Raw genomic sequence first — 14,668 nt, forward strand, 5'->3', positions numbered from 1 at the left:
GGCTGAAGGACAGTCTCCAAGGTTAGCTTGTAAGTTTTTCCCTGGGCAGGGTATGACCCTAAGAGAGATGCCTTCCTGTAGCTGAGTCAACCCCTGAAGAGGCTGATGACTGAAGGCTGTTGTATAGCTCAGTCTTGCAACTATGGTAACAAGAACTTCGTCAAAGGTTATTCTGGGCAGCTGTCAATATGTCACCATAGGGAGAATGGTATGGGGCAAATGCATGCAGAGCCGTCATGATGGGCAGTGACAGAACAACTGAACCGCAGTGGCTATGTACGTGTGGAAGTGTAGCAGGAGGTGATGTTGCAGGTGTTGGTGGAGGGTCTTGACTGTCCAGCCAAGGACTTTGAACTTTGGCCTGTAGACATCAGGTATATACTAAATAGTTTGAGCAGTAGGGGGGAGGGGTGTGACTGATGTGAAATTGTGTTTTAAGGGGATACATCTGACTTAGATGTAGAGGATAAATAGCAGTGGCAAGAGGTCCAAGGCAGGATGATGGCTTTAGACTAGTCATTCATGAAAGTGGATGTTGTGGCTGGTGAAAAGTTTCTTGGGTTGCAAGTTGAAATAACTTGAGTTCTCATCCAAGCTCTCCGTCCCTGAATTGACTGTGTAGCTCTTTCTCTTGGACCTCTGTTTAGCCATCTGTAAAAATGATAAGCTCAGAGTCCCTTTCCAGCTCTAACAATGTGTGATTCTATGTTCAAGTTATCCGTTCATTTGAGTTCCTTAACTCATGTCCTCAGGAAAGATGTCGAAGGGTAGTGTAGTGTAAACGCAGACTTCTGGAAAATTTAGTTTGGATATTTGTATATCAATTGCTTCCTCCACTCCCATGACCTTCCAAATCTCCGTATTTCACACGAATTTTGCAGCCAGTGGATTATAGATTCAGGCCGGGCCAGAATCATGTATCAGCTATTACAAGCCTGAGGGTTCTTTTTCTTAATCAATTACAACACATCCGGTAACTCAGCCCAGCTCCGCAGAAGACAGAATTAGCTTTCCTTATTGCACAGAGATGGAATGTCTTCACCTAAGCTTCTGCTTAAATACTAATGAACAGAGAATTAGCCCTGGCAGTAAAGAAATGAGCCAGTCTGAGCCCGTACTTGTTGAGGACTCGAGTGAGATTTATTTCCTTCTCCCTTGTGAGCTCTGTGCCGTGGCTTGATGTCATGCCCATGATCAACAGATAATCTAGGGAAGAACAAAAATAAGATAGTAAATAAACAAGATAAACTCACTGATCAGGACTCTGGCCCCGCTCTCTTTCAAAATGGTTCACAGAGAAATTTTCCATGTTGAATAAATTTTAATTCCTTGATTTGTTGACTCAAAATGTGACTTTTTCTCTAGCGTCATTTATTATTGAAAGTCTTAACTGTATGTACTTGTTTGTTCACTAAGTGATTAACGCATGCATTCACTTAGTAGACATTCTCTATTTTGAAAGTTTAAATTCTCTTTTTAGAAATCCCATACTGGATATTTTAAAAATTTATCAAATATATGATTAAGTAAAATAAATGACTAATTTAATGTATAGTTGTACTATACATCCATATGTCTGTGTGTTTTGTACATAAACACATGTAAACTCTCTTTTCCAAGAAAATTTTTGGCTTTGCTTTCAACTTTGTGACCATATTTCCCAGTTATTTATACCATCGATGTCTAATAGAACTTTCTGTAATTATGGAAATTTTCTATAATTTGTACTGTCTAATATGGTATCCATTAGCCATATGTGCATAACAAGTGCTTAAATTTGTTGCTAGTGGAAGTTTAAGGTCATATTATGAAGGTAGATAAAAAATATAGCTTAGATGATACAACTTTCTATATGTTATCATATTCCTTTGGTAACTCTGTTTACAGTCCACTAAAGTTTACACAACCATTTCCTCCTTTCCCACCTGAAAAAATTATAGAGATTGTTTGCTCATATGGTCACTCTTTAGGTTTGTTAAACTCTTTCTCATCCAGCAAAACTCAGCCCCAGTGATACCTTCCCCTGACTTCCGACGCCAAGGAATAGTTGTCCTTCCTTGTTCTTTAAGCATGGAGTGCCTACTTGCAATCATGAGTTTTCCTTTATCTTTCAACTGGATTAACCTTTTTGAGGGCAGTGACTAAATAGGGCTTGGTGATTGTTGTTGAAAGGGTAAATGAATTCTAACTTTGCTTAACCTGCAAAACCCTGGCTGCTTCTCTGAAAGACTTGGTGGCTCTGAACCCTAAGCAATTAGCAGTCCTGAGGCCATAGTCATCTAACCACAGAGATTCATCTACCATTTTTAAGTCAAGGAATTGGGATTTTATTGTTTGTTCTTCCAGTCTTTGTGCCAGCAGTCTCAGGTGTGCAGAATTACCTGTCCCAGCCTTTTCGCTTCACCTGGGGTAACACATCACCCACAGATGGCCTGGAGCACACAGACTGCCAGCTAGTCCCAGAAGGAGGTGCCTGAGATAGCAGTAGCACGCTGGGTTCTTCCATTGCTTACTTTAGTGGTGGCTGTCAAATAATATTTCTTGTGGGAGTTTATTTAAAGCCTATGCCCCCAAAGTATGGTCTGGGTAATATTCTTGATGAGTTGTTGGCACAAAACCTGTGTTTTTCTATGTGAAAATAGAAATACCCTGGATGGAAGTAAATCACTAAGAAAAGTCAAAAAAGAATTTTTTTTTTTTAAAAAACTTGATTATCATTAAACTTGAAAAACTATGCTTGTTTTTTCCTTGAAAAGTCCACTGTGAATTGTCAGATATGAATGCTTTGAATATGGTTTCAGATATCTGAAATTAAGAGCTTCGTAAGACTATTTTGTGGTCGTTCACAGAGGGTAAGAAAGTATATAAAATGATCTACAGGACTCGGCCTGAAAGTGGTGGAAAGCGTTCCGCCTATAGAGGGTTCCGTTTTGCTCCAGTGTGATGAGGGAAGTGAAGCAGTTTGCATCGTTATAACTTCATCTGAAGGTTGAGGATTTTAATGATGCTTGGTGGTCCTATATGTTTAGAAAAGATTGTTGTTTTCACCTTAACCAGTATAAATTATTATGAGAATAAAGAGGCTTTGTTGTGTGAGCACGCATCCTTCTAGAATGGGTTTCTCTGCCTTGACAGTTTACATTGGATAATTCTTTGTGGTAGGGGCTGTCTTGGGCACTGTGGGATGTTTAGCAGTGTGCCTGGCCTCTACCCACAGTTGCAACAACCAAAAATGTCTCCAGAGAGCTCCAAACGTTCCCTGTGGGACAAAAGTTTCCGACTGAGAAACACTGTTCTAGAACATTTGTTGAAATATGTGGGGCAAGAAGTTAATAATCTGTAGCATCTGGCTTCAGGCCTTATTTGATCAGCCTTGAAATGCCCTGAGGCAGTTTCCATAAATACTGCTCACAGGAGTGCCAGTCACCAACACAGGCTTCTTGGCAAGCTGTCACCAGAGAGACACTGACTTGTGCCTTGGCTTTGAAGGCACAGTGGGATGACTTCTTTGGACACGGGTTGGATTGATTTATTTGTCAGAACAGTTAGTGTTTTAGATATGTTATGCTCATTATTTTAAAAATCCAGCAGTTCGGAAAAAGCACAAAGAAAATTGCAATAACCCTACATCCCACTTTCTAGAAATAGCTAGTGTTCATATTTGTTCAATGGCATTCTGAACATTTCACATACATACACAAATAGCATTTTGGATAGCATAAATAAATAGACGTAACTCTATAAAAATGTTGTAACATGATACCTATTTTAAATTAAAAGTATTTAATTTTTTATGAATTTAACAGATCATAAGGAAATGAAGTGAAGCTGAAGGATTTGTTAAACTTGAGGTGAATGTTCTATCACACCAAAATAAATTATTTTCTCAAAGATGTCTCCAAGTATATGATAAAAAGTTATGAAACATTAGGAAGTTAGACTTACGTTTTAAAATTTTATGTTTAAATTTTAGTCAGTATTACTTGACTTCCTTACAACTTTCTTCCACTCATCTCCCAATTTTTTTATTAGTTATATTATTATATATACTAATTTAATATAGCACATGTTCTGTTCTACAACCCTGATTTTCTTGTTGTTTATTCAAAGTTTAATATTTAAATAGATTAAATACTCATCGCCATTCCTTTTACATGACTTCTACAATCCTGTTTTTAAAATTTTGAATCATTTTTAGTGACTTTTTGCCCTTTTTTTCTTCTTTAGTCTTGCCAAGGAATGTATCAATTTTATTAGCCTTTGTAATATTCTTTGATTTTTTTTTTGATCTGTTGGTCCTTTTGATTATATTTTTGTTTTCTATTTCATAATTGTTGTTCTCATCTTTATTGTTTTCTTTTCTTTTTTTATTATTTTCTTTCTTCTACTTCTTTGGGTTTCATTTGTTATTGTTTTCCTAATGTCTTTAAATAGTTTGAGATCATTGATATTTCCAACTTTTCTTCTTTTCAAATGTGTGCATTTAAAACTATAGGTTTCTTCTAAGCACAGTTGTAGCTGCTTTTCCCAAGTTTCGATATGTAATATGTTCACTTTCATTCTGTAAGAGTATATTCTAATTTTCATCATGATTTCTTTTTTAACCCATTGGTTATTTAAAAGAATATCTCTTAATTTCCAAATGTTTGGGAATTTTAAGCTTCCTTTTCTCTTCTAACTTTTAGTTTATGTGCCTTGTAGGCAGAGAAAATACTTGCATGATTTCAATCTTTTGAATTTTTGAGATTTGCTAAATGGCCCAGATTATGATTAATTTTTGTAAACATTTTATAAATACAAAGAATATGTATTCTGATGTGGTTAACTGCAGCAGCTTTCTATACAGGTACATTAGTTCCAATTTGTAATTTAATTGTTTCAATACTCTATACCATTACTAATTTTTTTCGCCTGTTTGATAAATTAATGATAGTTGTGTTAAAACCTCCCACAATCATTGTGGATTTTTCTGTTTTTACTTACAGTTCAGTTTTTGCTTTATATATTTTGAGGTTATGTTATTAGGTACATCCACTTTTAGAATTTCTCTTCCATCCTGGTGAAATCAAACTTCCAACATTATGTAGCATCTCTCTTTATCTTAAAGTCTACTTTGTCTAATTAGTGTAACAAAACCAGGTTTATTTTGGTAAGTAGTCTTATGGTATATATTTTTTTTGATCCTTTATTTTTAATCTTTCTGATCATTATAGTTAAGGAATGTCTGTCTCTTTTAAACAGAATGTAGAATTTTTTAAATCTCATCTTGACAATCTGTCTTTTAATTGGTGCATGTATTCTATTTGGGTTTAATGTAATTGATATATTTGCATTTAAATCTTTCATTTTACTATGTGCTTTTAAAATTTACCCATCTGTTCTGTGTTCCTTTTTCTCCCCATTTTTGCCATCTTTTGGATTGACTGAATGTGTTTCCTTATTATATCTTTTCCCATATATGTTAATTTGGAAGTTAAACACTCTTTTATGTCCTTTTAGTGGAAAATCCAGAGCTTAAAACATGTATCCTTGAATTAGCAAAGTCTAACATTAATTGGTCATTTTATCTTCTTCATAGATGACACAAAGGTCTTAGAACACTTTAACACCATTTGCTCCTCTCTGACTCCTGCTGTTGTTGTCAGGTCTCTTAGTTCCATGTAAAGATCTGACACCCCACACGCCATTATCATTGCTGCTTTGCACACGCCTCTGCACCCAGATCCACCCGCCTGTCCACCATTCTTATTCTGCTCTTCGTTTCTTTCATCACCTCCAAACTCCTGTAATCCTAAAAACACCTTTTAGTGTTTCCTTGAAGACCCGTCTGCTGGTAATGAATTCTGCTGTTTTTGTCTGAAAGTTTCTTTGCTTCACTTTTATTCCTGGAGAATATATTTGCCTTTCCGGTTGTCCTCAGTGGGATGGCTGGTCTACCGAGCCTCCCATCATTCCCATTCCACTGTTAGGTTTGGCAGCACAGAGCTACTTCTCTTCAGTCGTACCTGATGTCATGCTGTACCTGCTTCAAGATGACTTGCTCAGGTAGCACAGGTAATATCCCATTAAATCTTTCTTCATGTAAAGAATCTTTCTGTTTAAGAATTTGTTTTTAATAAAGTCAAAACCAAGCAAAACCCTCATTGTATTTGGACATTTTTATTATATCTGTTGCTGCAGTCTGAGAGGACCTTGTTATGATTCTTAGGAAAGAAAAGAGCAAGCTACTTTTCTAGTAGCTATGAACATTGCATTCATGAGGAAAAATAGCCTAAATATTCTCATGCGTGATAGGGGTTTGTATGGGAGTTGTTACTGGAGGGGTGGCCCATGGGACTTCTGCCATGGGTTCCCCCAGGGCCTGTGCTGCCCCATGTATTAGTGCCAGTGTAAGTGTATTCCAGAACAGGATTTGTCTATACTCTGAGAATTTTTCTTTGAGCTTCCTAAATACACTAATATCTTATGTCTGAAATACCCCACAGTCCATAAGTGCAGAGGGAGGAGAATTTAGGCACTGGGCGCCACAGAGTGACTTCTTATCTTCTGCATCTGTGTACACACTGTCAATTTTTGTGTGCAGTGAAGACAACTATCTTCATCCATTGTGTGCTATCACAAAATACCTGAGATTGAGTAATTCATAAAGAACAGAAATTTGTTTTCTCACAGTTCTGGAGCTGGGAAGTCCAAGTTCAAGGTGCTGGCGGGTTTGGCATCTGGGAAGGGCTGTTCTCTCTGCTGTCAAGACGGTGTCTCGTTGCTGTGTCCCCAGAGGGGGTGGGTGCTGTGTCCTCACCTGGTGGAAGATGAGCGGGAGCCAGCTCTCTCAAGCCCTTTGCAAGGGCACTAATCCCACCCAGGAGGGCTCCACCCTCGTGACTTAATCACCTCCTAAAAGCCCCACCTCTTAATACTGTCACATTGGGGATGAATTTTCAACATATGAGTTTTGAGGGACATATTCAGACCATGGCAACAACCAAGTGCCCTTTGTTTTGTTTTATTTTTCAGTGATACATTATGTGTGTCTTTCTTACTTGCTGGAAAATAATGCTGTTCTGTAGCAAGGCTGTGAAGAATCTGCTATCAGTTATAAATATACACATCTATTGATTTACTTTGAAACTGACAGTCATTCATCACCAGTAAGCCCCCAGTTTGGCCCACAGAGGAGACCAATAATATGAATCCTCATAGTGGCTGGATGGGGACTGTGCCAGTGGGAAGGCACATGCCCCTTGTAAATTGGATGGCCATACTTAGTTTTCATTATTGCCATGCTGTGATGTGAATCCTGTTTATTTCTCTTTTATTTTCCTGAGAAGTCAAAAATCTAGATTTTTATGTGAAATCGTCTTATATTTAAATCATAGCAAGTAATTCTTTTGTTTTCTTTTTTTGCTTGTTTGGTAAAACATACAGTTATATTTAAATAAATCCAACCTGCCGGCCAGATTCCTCCCAGAGACCTTCGGTTTGCTCCCTTTGTCTTCACCGTTGTTAAGGGCACCACCCTCATTCTGTGCAAAGGACACTGAGACTCCCACCTCAGGGGTGGGGTTGGGAAGCCAATGAGATTGGCACAGCCTGGGAGTCATCCTATCACCTCCTTCCTGCCTGCATCTGGTCAGCTGCCAGGTCCTATTGATTCTAGCACCTTCAAACTTTGCATCTGTGCCCTCCTATTCCAGACACTGGTAGCATCTAGTCCAGGCTCTTGTCTCTCGCATGCACTATTTCAGTGACCTTCCCGTTGTGCTCTCTGATGCGAGGCTCTCCTCCCTCAGTCCTTCCCCACACTCCTGCCAGAGTAATTTTTCCAAAATACAATTTTCCCAAGTCACTCCTCTGCTTAAAAATATTCCAATGAGTCAATAAATTACTGTGCTGGAAAGCTCCTGTCTGCCCTCCAGATCCAGTCTCCGCCCTTCCCCGCCCTGTGCTGCACCCACTGGAGGCTGACCTGTGTGCACAGCTTCCATGGTCTCCCTTGCCCCCTGGCTCCTGGTTGGGTTCAGCTAATGGTGAGCACTGTGGGGAATTGGAGAGAGGGAGGAGAGAGGTGTGTGCATTCTGCAGCTCTCCCTCTGTGGGTTGTTGGGGCTGTGCTTCTCGACCAAAGGCCTTAGTTCCTCTCAGGTAGCCCTTTGCACACGGCCTCCGCCTGCCCTTGCCCTGTCCAGCATGCAGGGCCCAGGTGGATCATGAGAACCATCTGATTCACAGTCTGGCTGTGACCAGCTCTGGGTGCTGCTCTAGCCCTCCTGGCTTCTCTGTACCCTGTCCACACCTTAACAAATAGTATGTTTTAGAAACACCCCTCAGGCAGGACTGGGAAAACGTGTTTGTGTTTGTGGAATGGTGAGAATGGGGTGTGTTTGGTGTATGGGGTGTGGGGTGAGAAGTGGAGCTGGAGAAGGAGGTAGGACAGGAAGGCCTGGAAGTGTCGAACCCGTGTCCTGAGGCTTTAAAGGTGGTAAAATAATCAGGAACCCACTGGCTAGGAAAGTGTCGACCAGATCCTGGAGGTCATTGACTATCAGGATAATTAGTTTTGGAGAGAGACATATGTATATTTTGTTTGTTTGTTTGCTTGTTTCAGTAGAAGATAGAATGGACCAGTGAAGAGGGTGTAGGATTGTAAGATACAGGAGTGGGAATGTTTCTCAATGGTCCCTAGCGCATAGCTTTAGATATATCGGTGTTTAATAAATCCTGGTTGAACTGAATTGTTGGGTCTGTGGGACAGCTTGAGTGACATTTTTATTTCACTGACCCAATTCATATTTTTACATTTTTGTTGTTAAAGACCTTAAGGTAGTATTAACCTGAAAGAATGTATTTACTGTTAACTAAATCTGGGTCGTTTGAGATCTCCTTAAATAACCTTTGTGGTAACATTGGAGTGAACATTTATTTGATGTCTGGGAAGTGATATCCCAGTGGGACTCATTTTATTTTGGGTTGTTTTTAATACGGAGTTGTTAATATAGCATTTCCAATAAGTGACCTTATATGTGAAATCTGTGTTTAATTACTAACATTTTAGCAAGACTAGTAGAACTGTGCTATTCATTATAAGTCGCAGACTTAAGAACTTGTCAGGAAAATATTTTATGATTTGATTTATGTGTGGGGATCCGAGAACGGCAGGCAGGCAGTACTTGAGTCTTTATGAGATTGTGAACACACTCACTCCTACAATATTTTTGGCTTTTACCAGTCCCATTATATAATGAGTAAACAATATCTTTTTCGGAGTTTTTCATCCAAAATATTCCCTAGCTAGAACTTTACTTAGGAAAATATGATTTCCTGAGAGATCTTTAAGCCTGACCATTTTAACCAAACAACGCGAAGTACGTATTGCTTCTTTGGACGTGTTTTCATAGCTTTCCCTTTAGTGTTTTTCTTTTCCCTTTTAAAAAAGAGGGGGACTTTTATTGGGTGTTTTATTGCACAAACTATACATGTTCGTTGTGTAACATTAGAGAATATAGATGAGCATAAGAAGAAAATGAAAACATAAGAAGAAAATTTCTTAACAGAAAATAGAGATGAGTGAAAAATAAAAACTCGCACATAACCCATCACGTGAGAGAAGCTGATAAGGACATGCGAGCCCTGCCCAGGGTTCCAGTGAATTGGTCTGTTCTATGGAAAATATGTGTCCAAGTCCTCTGACCGGGGGAGAAATTGCCCCCATTCCAGTGTCTCCGTGCTCTGGGTCCCTTGTATCTGTTGCTCTTGACAGACAAGGATTGCCATTGTTTCACCTTTGCTCCTCTTGCCGGCTGCTCATTGATGCATGACCTCCTCGAGGGCCAGATCCACTCTTCATCCTCCCAAGGCATCTCTTGAAGAGCCTTGAACTTAGCAAGCCTGTGGTCTGTGCTTGCATGAGAAAATAAACAAACGCATGTGAGTCTATGGATGTCAGTCAGGAATGTGTATTCCTCATGAAATAACCTAGAGAAAATGAAATCTTTTTGAAAAACAAAAGTGTAGCTCTGCTTGCAATATAGAGGGGAAAAAAAGGAAAAAACTTTATGGAGATATACAAAGAATGTTGTGGTCAAGCGGATCACAGCAGCAGATGTACTCGATCCAAGATCCCAGATGCTGACTGTGAGTGGTGATAGCTCGGCTGCTGTATCTGACTGCATTCCTGGGCTTGAAGGGAAGTGGAGCATCAGTGGGGAAAACACATGGATGCCGGTGGGGAAAACACAGGCTTTGTCTGGGGTGGGACAGAAAGGGGTTCTGCCCGGGCTCTGCCACACCTTGAACACACATGGTTCTCAAAGCCACAGTTGCTCACTTGTAAAATGGGGTGGCAGCATCCACTTCAAAAGATTTGTTGAGAAGGTTGGAGACAATGTGGGAAAAGTACTGGCCCCCAGGACTCACTCTGTACATTAACAGTCGCTGCTACATGTGGGACAAAGTTCTCCAGTTCTCCCTCCTCCTGGCTCTGCCTCAGTCTGGCCCCAGGCAGGGTCACAGAATAACATGATGTTGGTTGAATCAGACTCGGGTTGAATTCAGGTAACAACGTACTTTATAAAGTAATAATAACATGGAATTTACATAATTACTTGAGGAAGCTTAAAGAGAGGTTTGAAAAGGGGGAATTCGGTGGAGTGGTACCCAACTGATAAGCATAGAAATTGCATTTTCTGGGTCACCATCAGGCCAAAGATTGGGCCAATATTGTCACTAGACTTCAGGGGTAGGGCTGGCCCAAGGGGGACTGCTACATACCTCTTCTCCTGGGAGGCTCACCACCACCACCAGCCCAGGAAGACAGGGTCCAAACTTCCCCATCTAGTTCCCGAGGGCTAATTGATTCCTTTCCTGCCCACAAACCTTCCTGTCTCCTGACATCTGATGATGGTGATTGGTGATATTTCATATTTTTATTGTAACATTAAACTATAATCCCAGATTTCAAGTCTGATTAGTTGGCTGCTTACTTGGCATTAATGGTAGACTTAATATTTTAAAAAAAGCAGAAATATGCATTCATGGGATTCTGTAAGATTAGGAGCTATGTCCCGCACATTTATCAGTGACTTGGGTGAAGATACGGAAGCTACAAAGCGGAGCAAATGGCTCAGAGACGAGGTGACAGGATCAGGGTTCAAACGGGTCTCAACAGGCTGATATTCTGGGCCAGAACCAACAAGAGCAAATTCAGTAGCGATCAGGGTCAAGTCTTGCGTAGGAACCAATGGGAGAGAGCTGGCTCCACCTCTGCTGTTTTGAAAGACATTATTTTGAAGAACAACAATCACTTACATTTATCAAGACATTCATTGAGCACATTCGCTGAGATGCTGTGTGATTTACTTTATAGTGTTAGTTTACTTAAATCCTGTTTGGGTAAAGATTACCGTCTCCATTTTGTAGATGAGTTTTGGAAGATTTAGAAACTTACCCAGAGTCAAACAGCTTTTAGCTAGTATGTGATACGCCATAGCAAGTTCCAACAAATGGTGTGCCTGGAAAAGAAAGGGAAGAAGGAAGGAAGAAGGAAACCTGAGCATCATCAAAAGAAACCTGGATCATAGGACAATGTATGGTCTATGTTCTTTTTAGATTCAGTGTTGTGTTCTGTGCACTACGTTTTAAGATTAAAAATGTGCAAACTTAGATGTGTGCAGAGAGAGAACGTAGTCATGAAAGAGCTTGGAGAATAGAAGTTACCAGGGGTGTCAGCCAGATCTTTGAGGCCTTGAGAAAGCTTGAGAAGGGCTGTTTTGCAGAAGGAGAACTCTCATTGCTCTAGAGGAAAGGAACGTTCCAGGGAAGCAGATTCTGTTTCACCAGAAGGAAGAACATACATTCTCAGAAGTGATCCAGGTAGTGGGTGCTTCACTCCGCCTCAGCAGAGTTGTTTCTGAATGATTGTGTTGTCGTCGTGCTTCTAAGATAAAGGGGAAGAGAGGAGAATAGTAGAAATCTGGGATATTACTGCTACTCCTTGGAGGAAGAGTAATACATGAAAAAGGCAGAGGGCTGGCTGGTAGGAAGCAGCTCTGGCATTTCAGAGCAAATTCCAACCATCTTTCCGGCCAGGGAGAGGAGAAAAACTTGAGGACCCTTATTTTTAAAGGGCACTGGTTGGGAAAGGGAGGACCCCTCTGAGGTGCCATTTTCTCTGTGTTTTCTTGGGGGAATGTATCTTACCAATCCAATCAGAGAAACCAAGTGCTGCCTTTAACACATGCCTATTTTAGTTATTTTAGAATCAAGATTTTTTTTTTTTTGTAAGTAAAGGTAGAGAAGTTATGGAAAGAAACCTGATTCTAACTATAAACCGAACAGATGGGATAGTGGGAATAAAAACAAATTAAAACAGTATTGCAAAAACTCTCAACTTTCATTTTAAAATATATATGATGATGTTTTTCAACTTTTCACATTCAACCTATCAGTATATCAAATGACAAAATGAAAAATCAATTTCAGCTGTGTATATTTTAAACATTTACCTAAATGATTTGGACTTACCCAACCTAAAATTCCAGATGAGTGTATTAAACTGCTTATTGTATTTTTTTATGAAATAAAACCTTATATTTTATATTACGTTATAGACAGGACACAGTTATGTTTGGTGACGTTTAGTGTAGAAAATTGAACCAAACAGTGGTCTAATTAGAACAGTAAATAGTATGGGTTTAATTAGCCCCTGTTCCCGATGACAGATTTGATCAGTCGCCAGATATTTACCCTTTCCTTTCATTTGACTGTTACTGAAATATTGCCTCTAGGAGGACTGTTTACTGTGCTATAAATAGGTAGCTTGGCAAGAAGCCATAAACCCCACTGACCAGTGAGACCTGAGTGAAAATTATTGGAAAACCTCCTCTTTGCTTCCAGTCATTATTTCTTCATTTCGCTTTTGAAGGTCCATTCCACAGATCCCTCTTTTAATTTAATTTTTTTTTGTTGGTTGGATGAGGTAACTTGCCTAAGGGCTTAAGGAAACCTGTGCAATATCTAGTTCAGTCACATGCTGTAGTTTATTAGTATGTCACGGTTTCTTTCATAAACTTTGCTGTTCTCCAACTATTAAATTCAGTCTGATTTGGACTTTTCTGAACGCCAAGAGGATGTGGTTTTTGTTTGTTTGCATGCTTGTTTTCAATTAAGGTATGATGTGTTTTATTAAGAAAAGACTCTCTACAAAATGCAGAGTAACAAAAACAAAAATAAAAGATGTTAAAATCACACAAATCCCTCTCACTTAGAGGTAACCACGGTAACATTTTAATTAACCTCTCACTTCTCTCTTTGTGCATGTATGTAGTTTACCTGTGTTAAAAATAATATAGGCTTATATTATCTAATGATTGCTTTTTACCCCAAAAAATATTTTTTAAAAGAAATTTTAAAATCCAGGAAAGTTTAGATAGTAATAAAAGTGACATTTAACAATTTATCATATTTCCATCAGACCTTTTGTGGGGGAGGGGTTTAGAGGGAAATAAAACATTAAGGTGATGTTCTCTTTCGTGTCTCTCCCCGACAGCATCCTCCATTCTTAGGAGCAATTTGGTGTGCTTCCTTCCCGCCCAAATACTTGTAGTTTTACTATTATTTTCGTGTGCCTACTCGTGTCGCTATATGTTTACCTGTAGATGAAGAAATATAAAACGCTATGTGTGTTTTTATTTTAATGTAATTAAACCGATCAGTCTTTTCCTTTATAGTTTCTACCTTTTTGATGTATCTAGCACAGTTTTTCCTATACCAGCTCTATATGACTATTAATCTATAATTTCTCTAGTATTTTATGGTTTCAGTATTTTTAATATAAACTTCTAATACATCAAATTCATTTTGGCATATTTTATGAAGAAGTTATCTGTGATTTAAAAAACAAATTGCCACATTGAGTTGTGGTCCTGTATCATGTCCTTGTATTTGGGTCTGTTTCTGGACTCTTTTTTTTAAAAAATTTAATTGATCTTATTGCTTATTGCTCTACCAATTCTCTACTCTTTTAACTGAGGCAAGCCGTCTCTCCTTTTACTTCTTATATAGTTTTTTTTTTTAAATTGTGGTTTAAAAAAACCCCACATAACATGACATCTACCCTTTCAACAAATTTTGAAGTATATGGTAGAGTATTGTTAAGTATAATATGAACACAAAACAATGTTGTAAAGTAGATCTCTAGAACTTTTCCCTTTGCATGGCTAACACTTTATACCCATTGCACTTCCCATTTTCCCCTTCCCTAGATGCCTGGCAGCCACCGTTGTGCTTTCTGCTTCAGTGAGGTAGACCGTGTTAGATACCTCGTGTAATGGTCATGCACAATCATATCTGTCCTTCAGTGACTGGCTTGTTTCACGTAGCATGATTTCCTCAAGTTTCATCCACGTTGTAGCATGTGACAGGCTCGCTCTCTCTTTCTTTTTTATGGCTCCATAATATTTCATTGTTTGTACATACCACATCCGTTTTATCCATTTGTCTGTTGATGCACACTGGGGTTGCTTCCCCCTCTTGGCCATCGTGAACAATGCTGCAGTGAGCACGAGTGTGCACATATCTCTTGAGATCCTGATTGCAACTCTTTTGGATGAATCCCCAGAAGTGGGATTGCTAGATCATTTGGTAATTCTGTCTTCTTTTACTGTTCTTTTTT

At 39.1% G+C, this 14,668-nt stretch overlaps 1 protein-coding gene across 1 annotated transcript in view; it reads left to right on the top strand.

Annotated features, from left to right (window-relative positions):
- ADAMTSL3 (ADAMTS-like 3) overlaps positions 1 to 14,668 on the top strand; it is a 291,707-nt gene that overhangs the window by 72,389 nt on the left and 204,650 nt on the right. The window lies entirely within an intron of this gene.

The sequence above is a fragment of the Propithecus coquereli genome, unplaced genomic scaffold, assembly GCF_000956105.1.
Source record: "Propithecus coquereli isolate 6110/MARCELLA unplaced genomic scaffold, Pcoq_1.0 Scaffold507, whole genome shotgun sequence".
Lineage (NCBI taxonomy): Eukaryota > Metazoa > Chordata > Mammalia > Primates > Indriidae > Propithecus > Propithecus coquereli.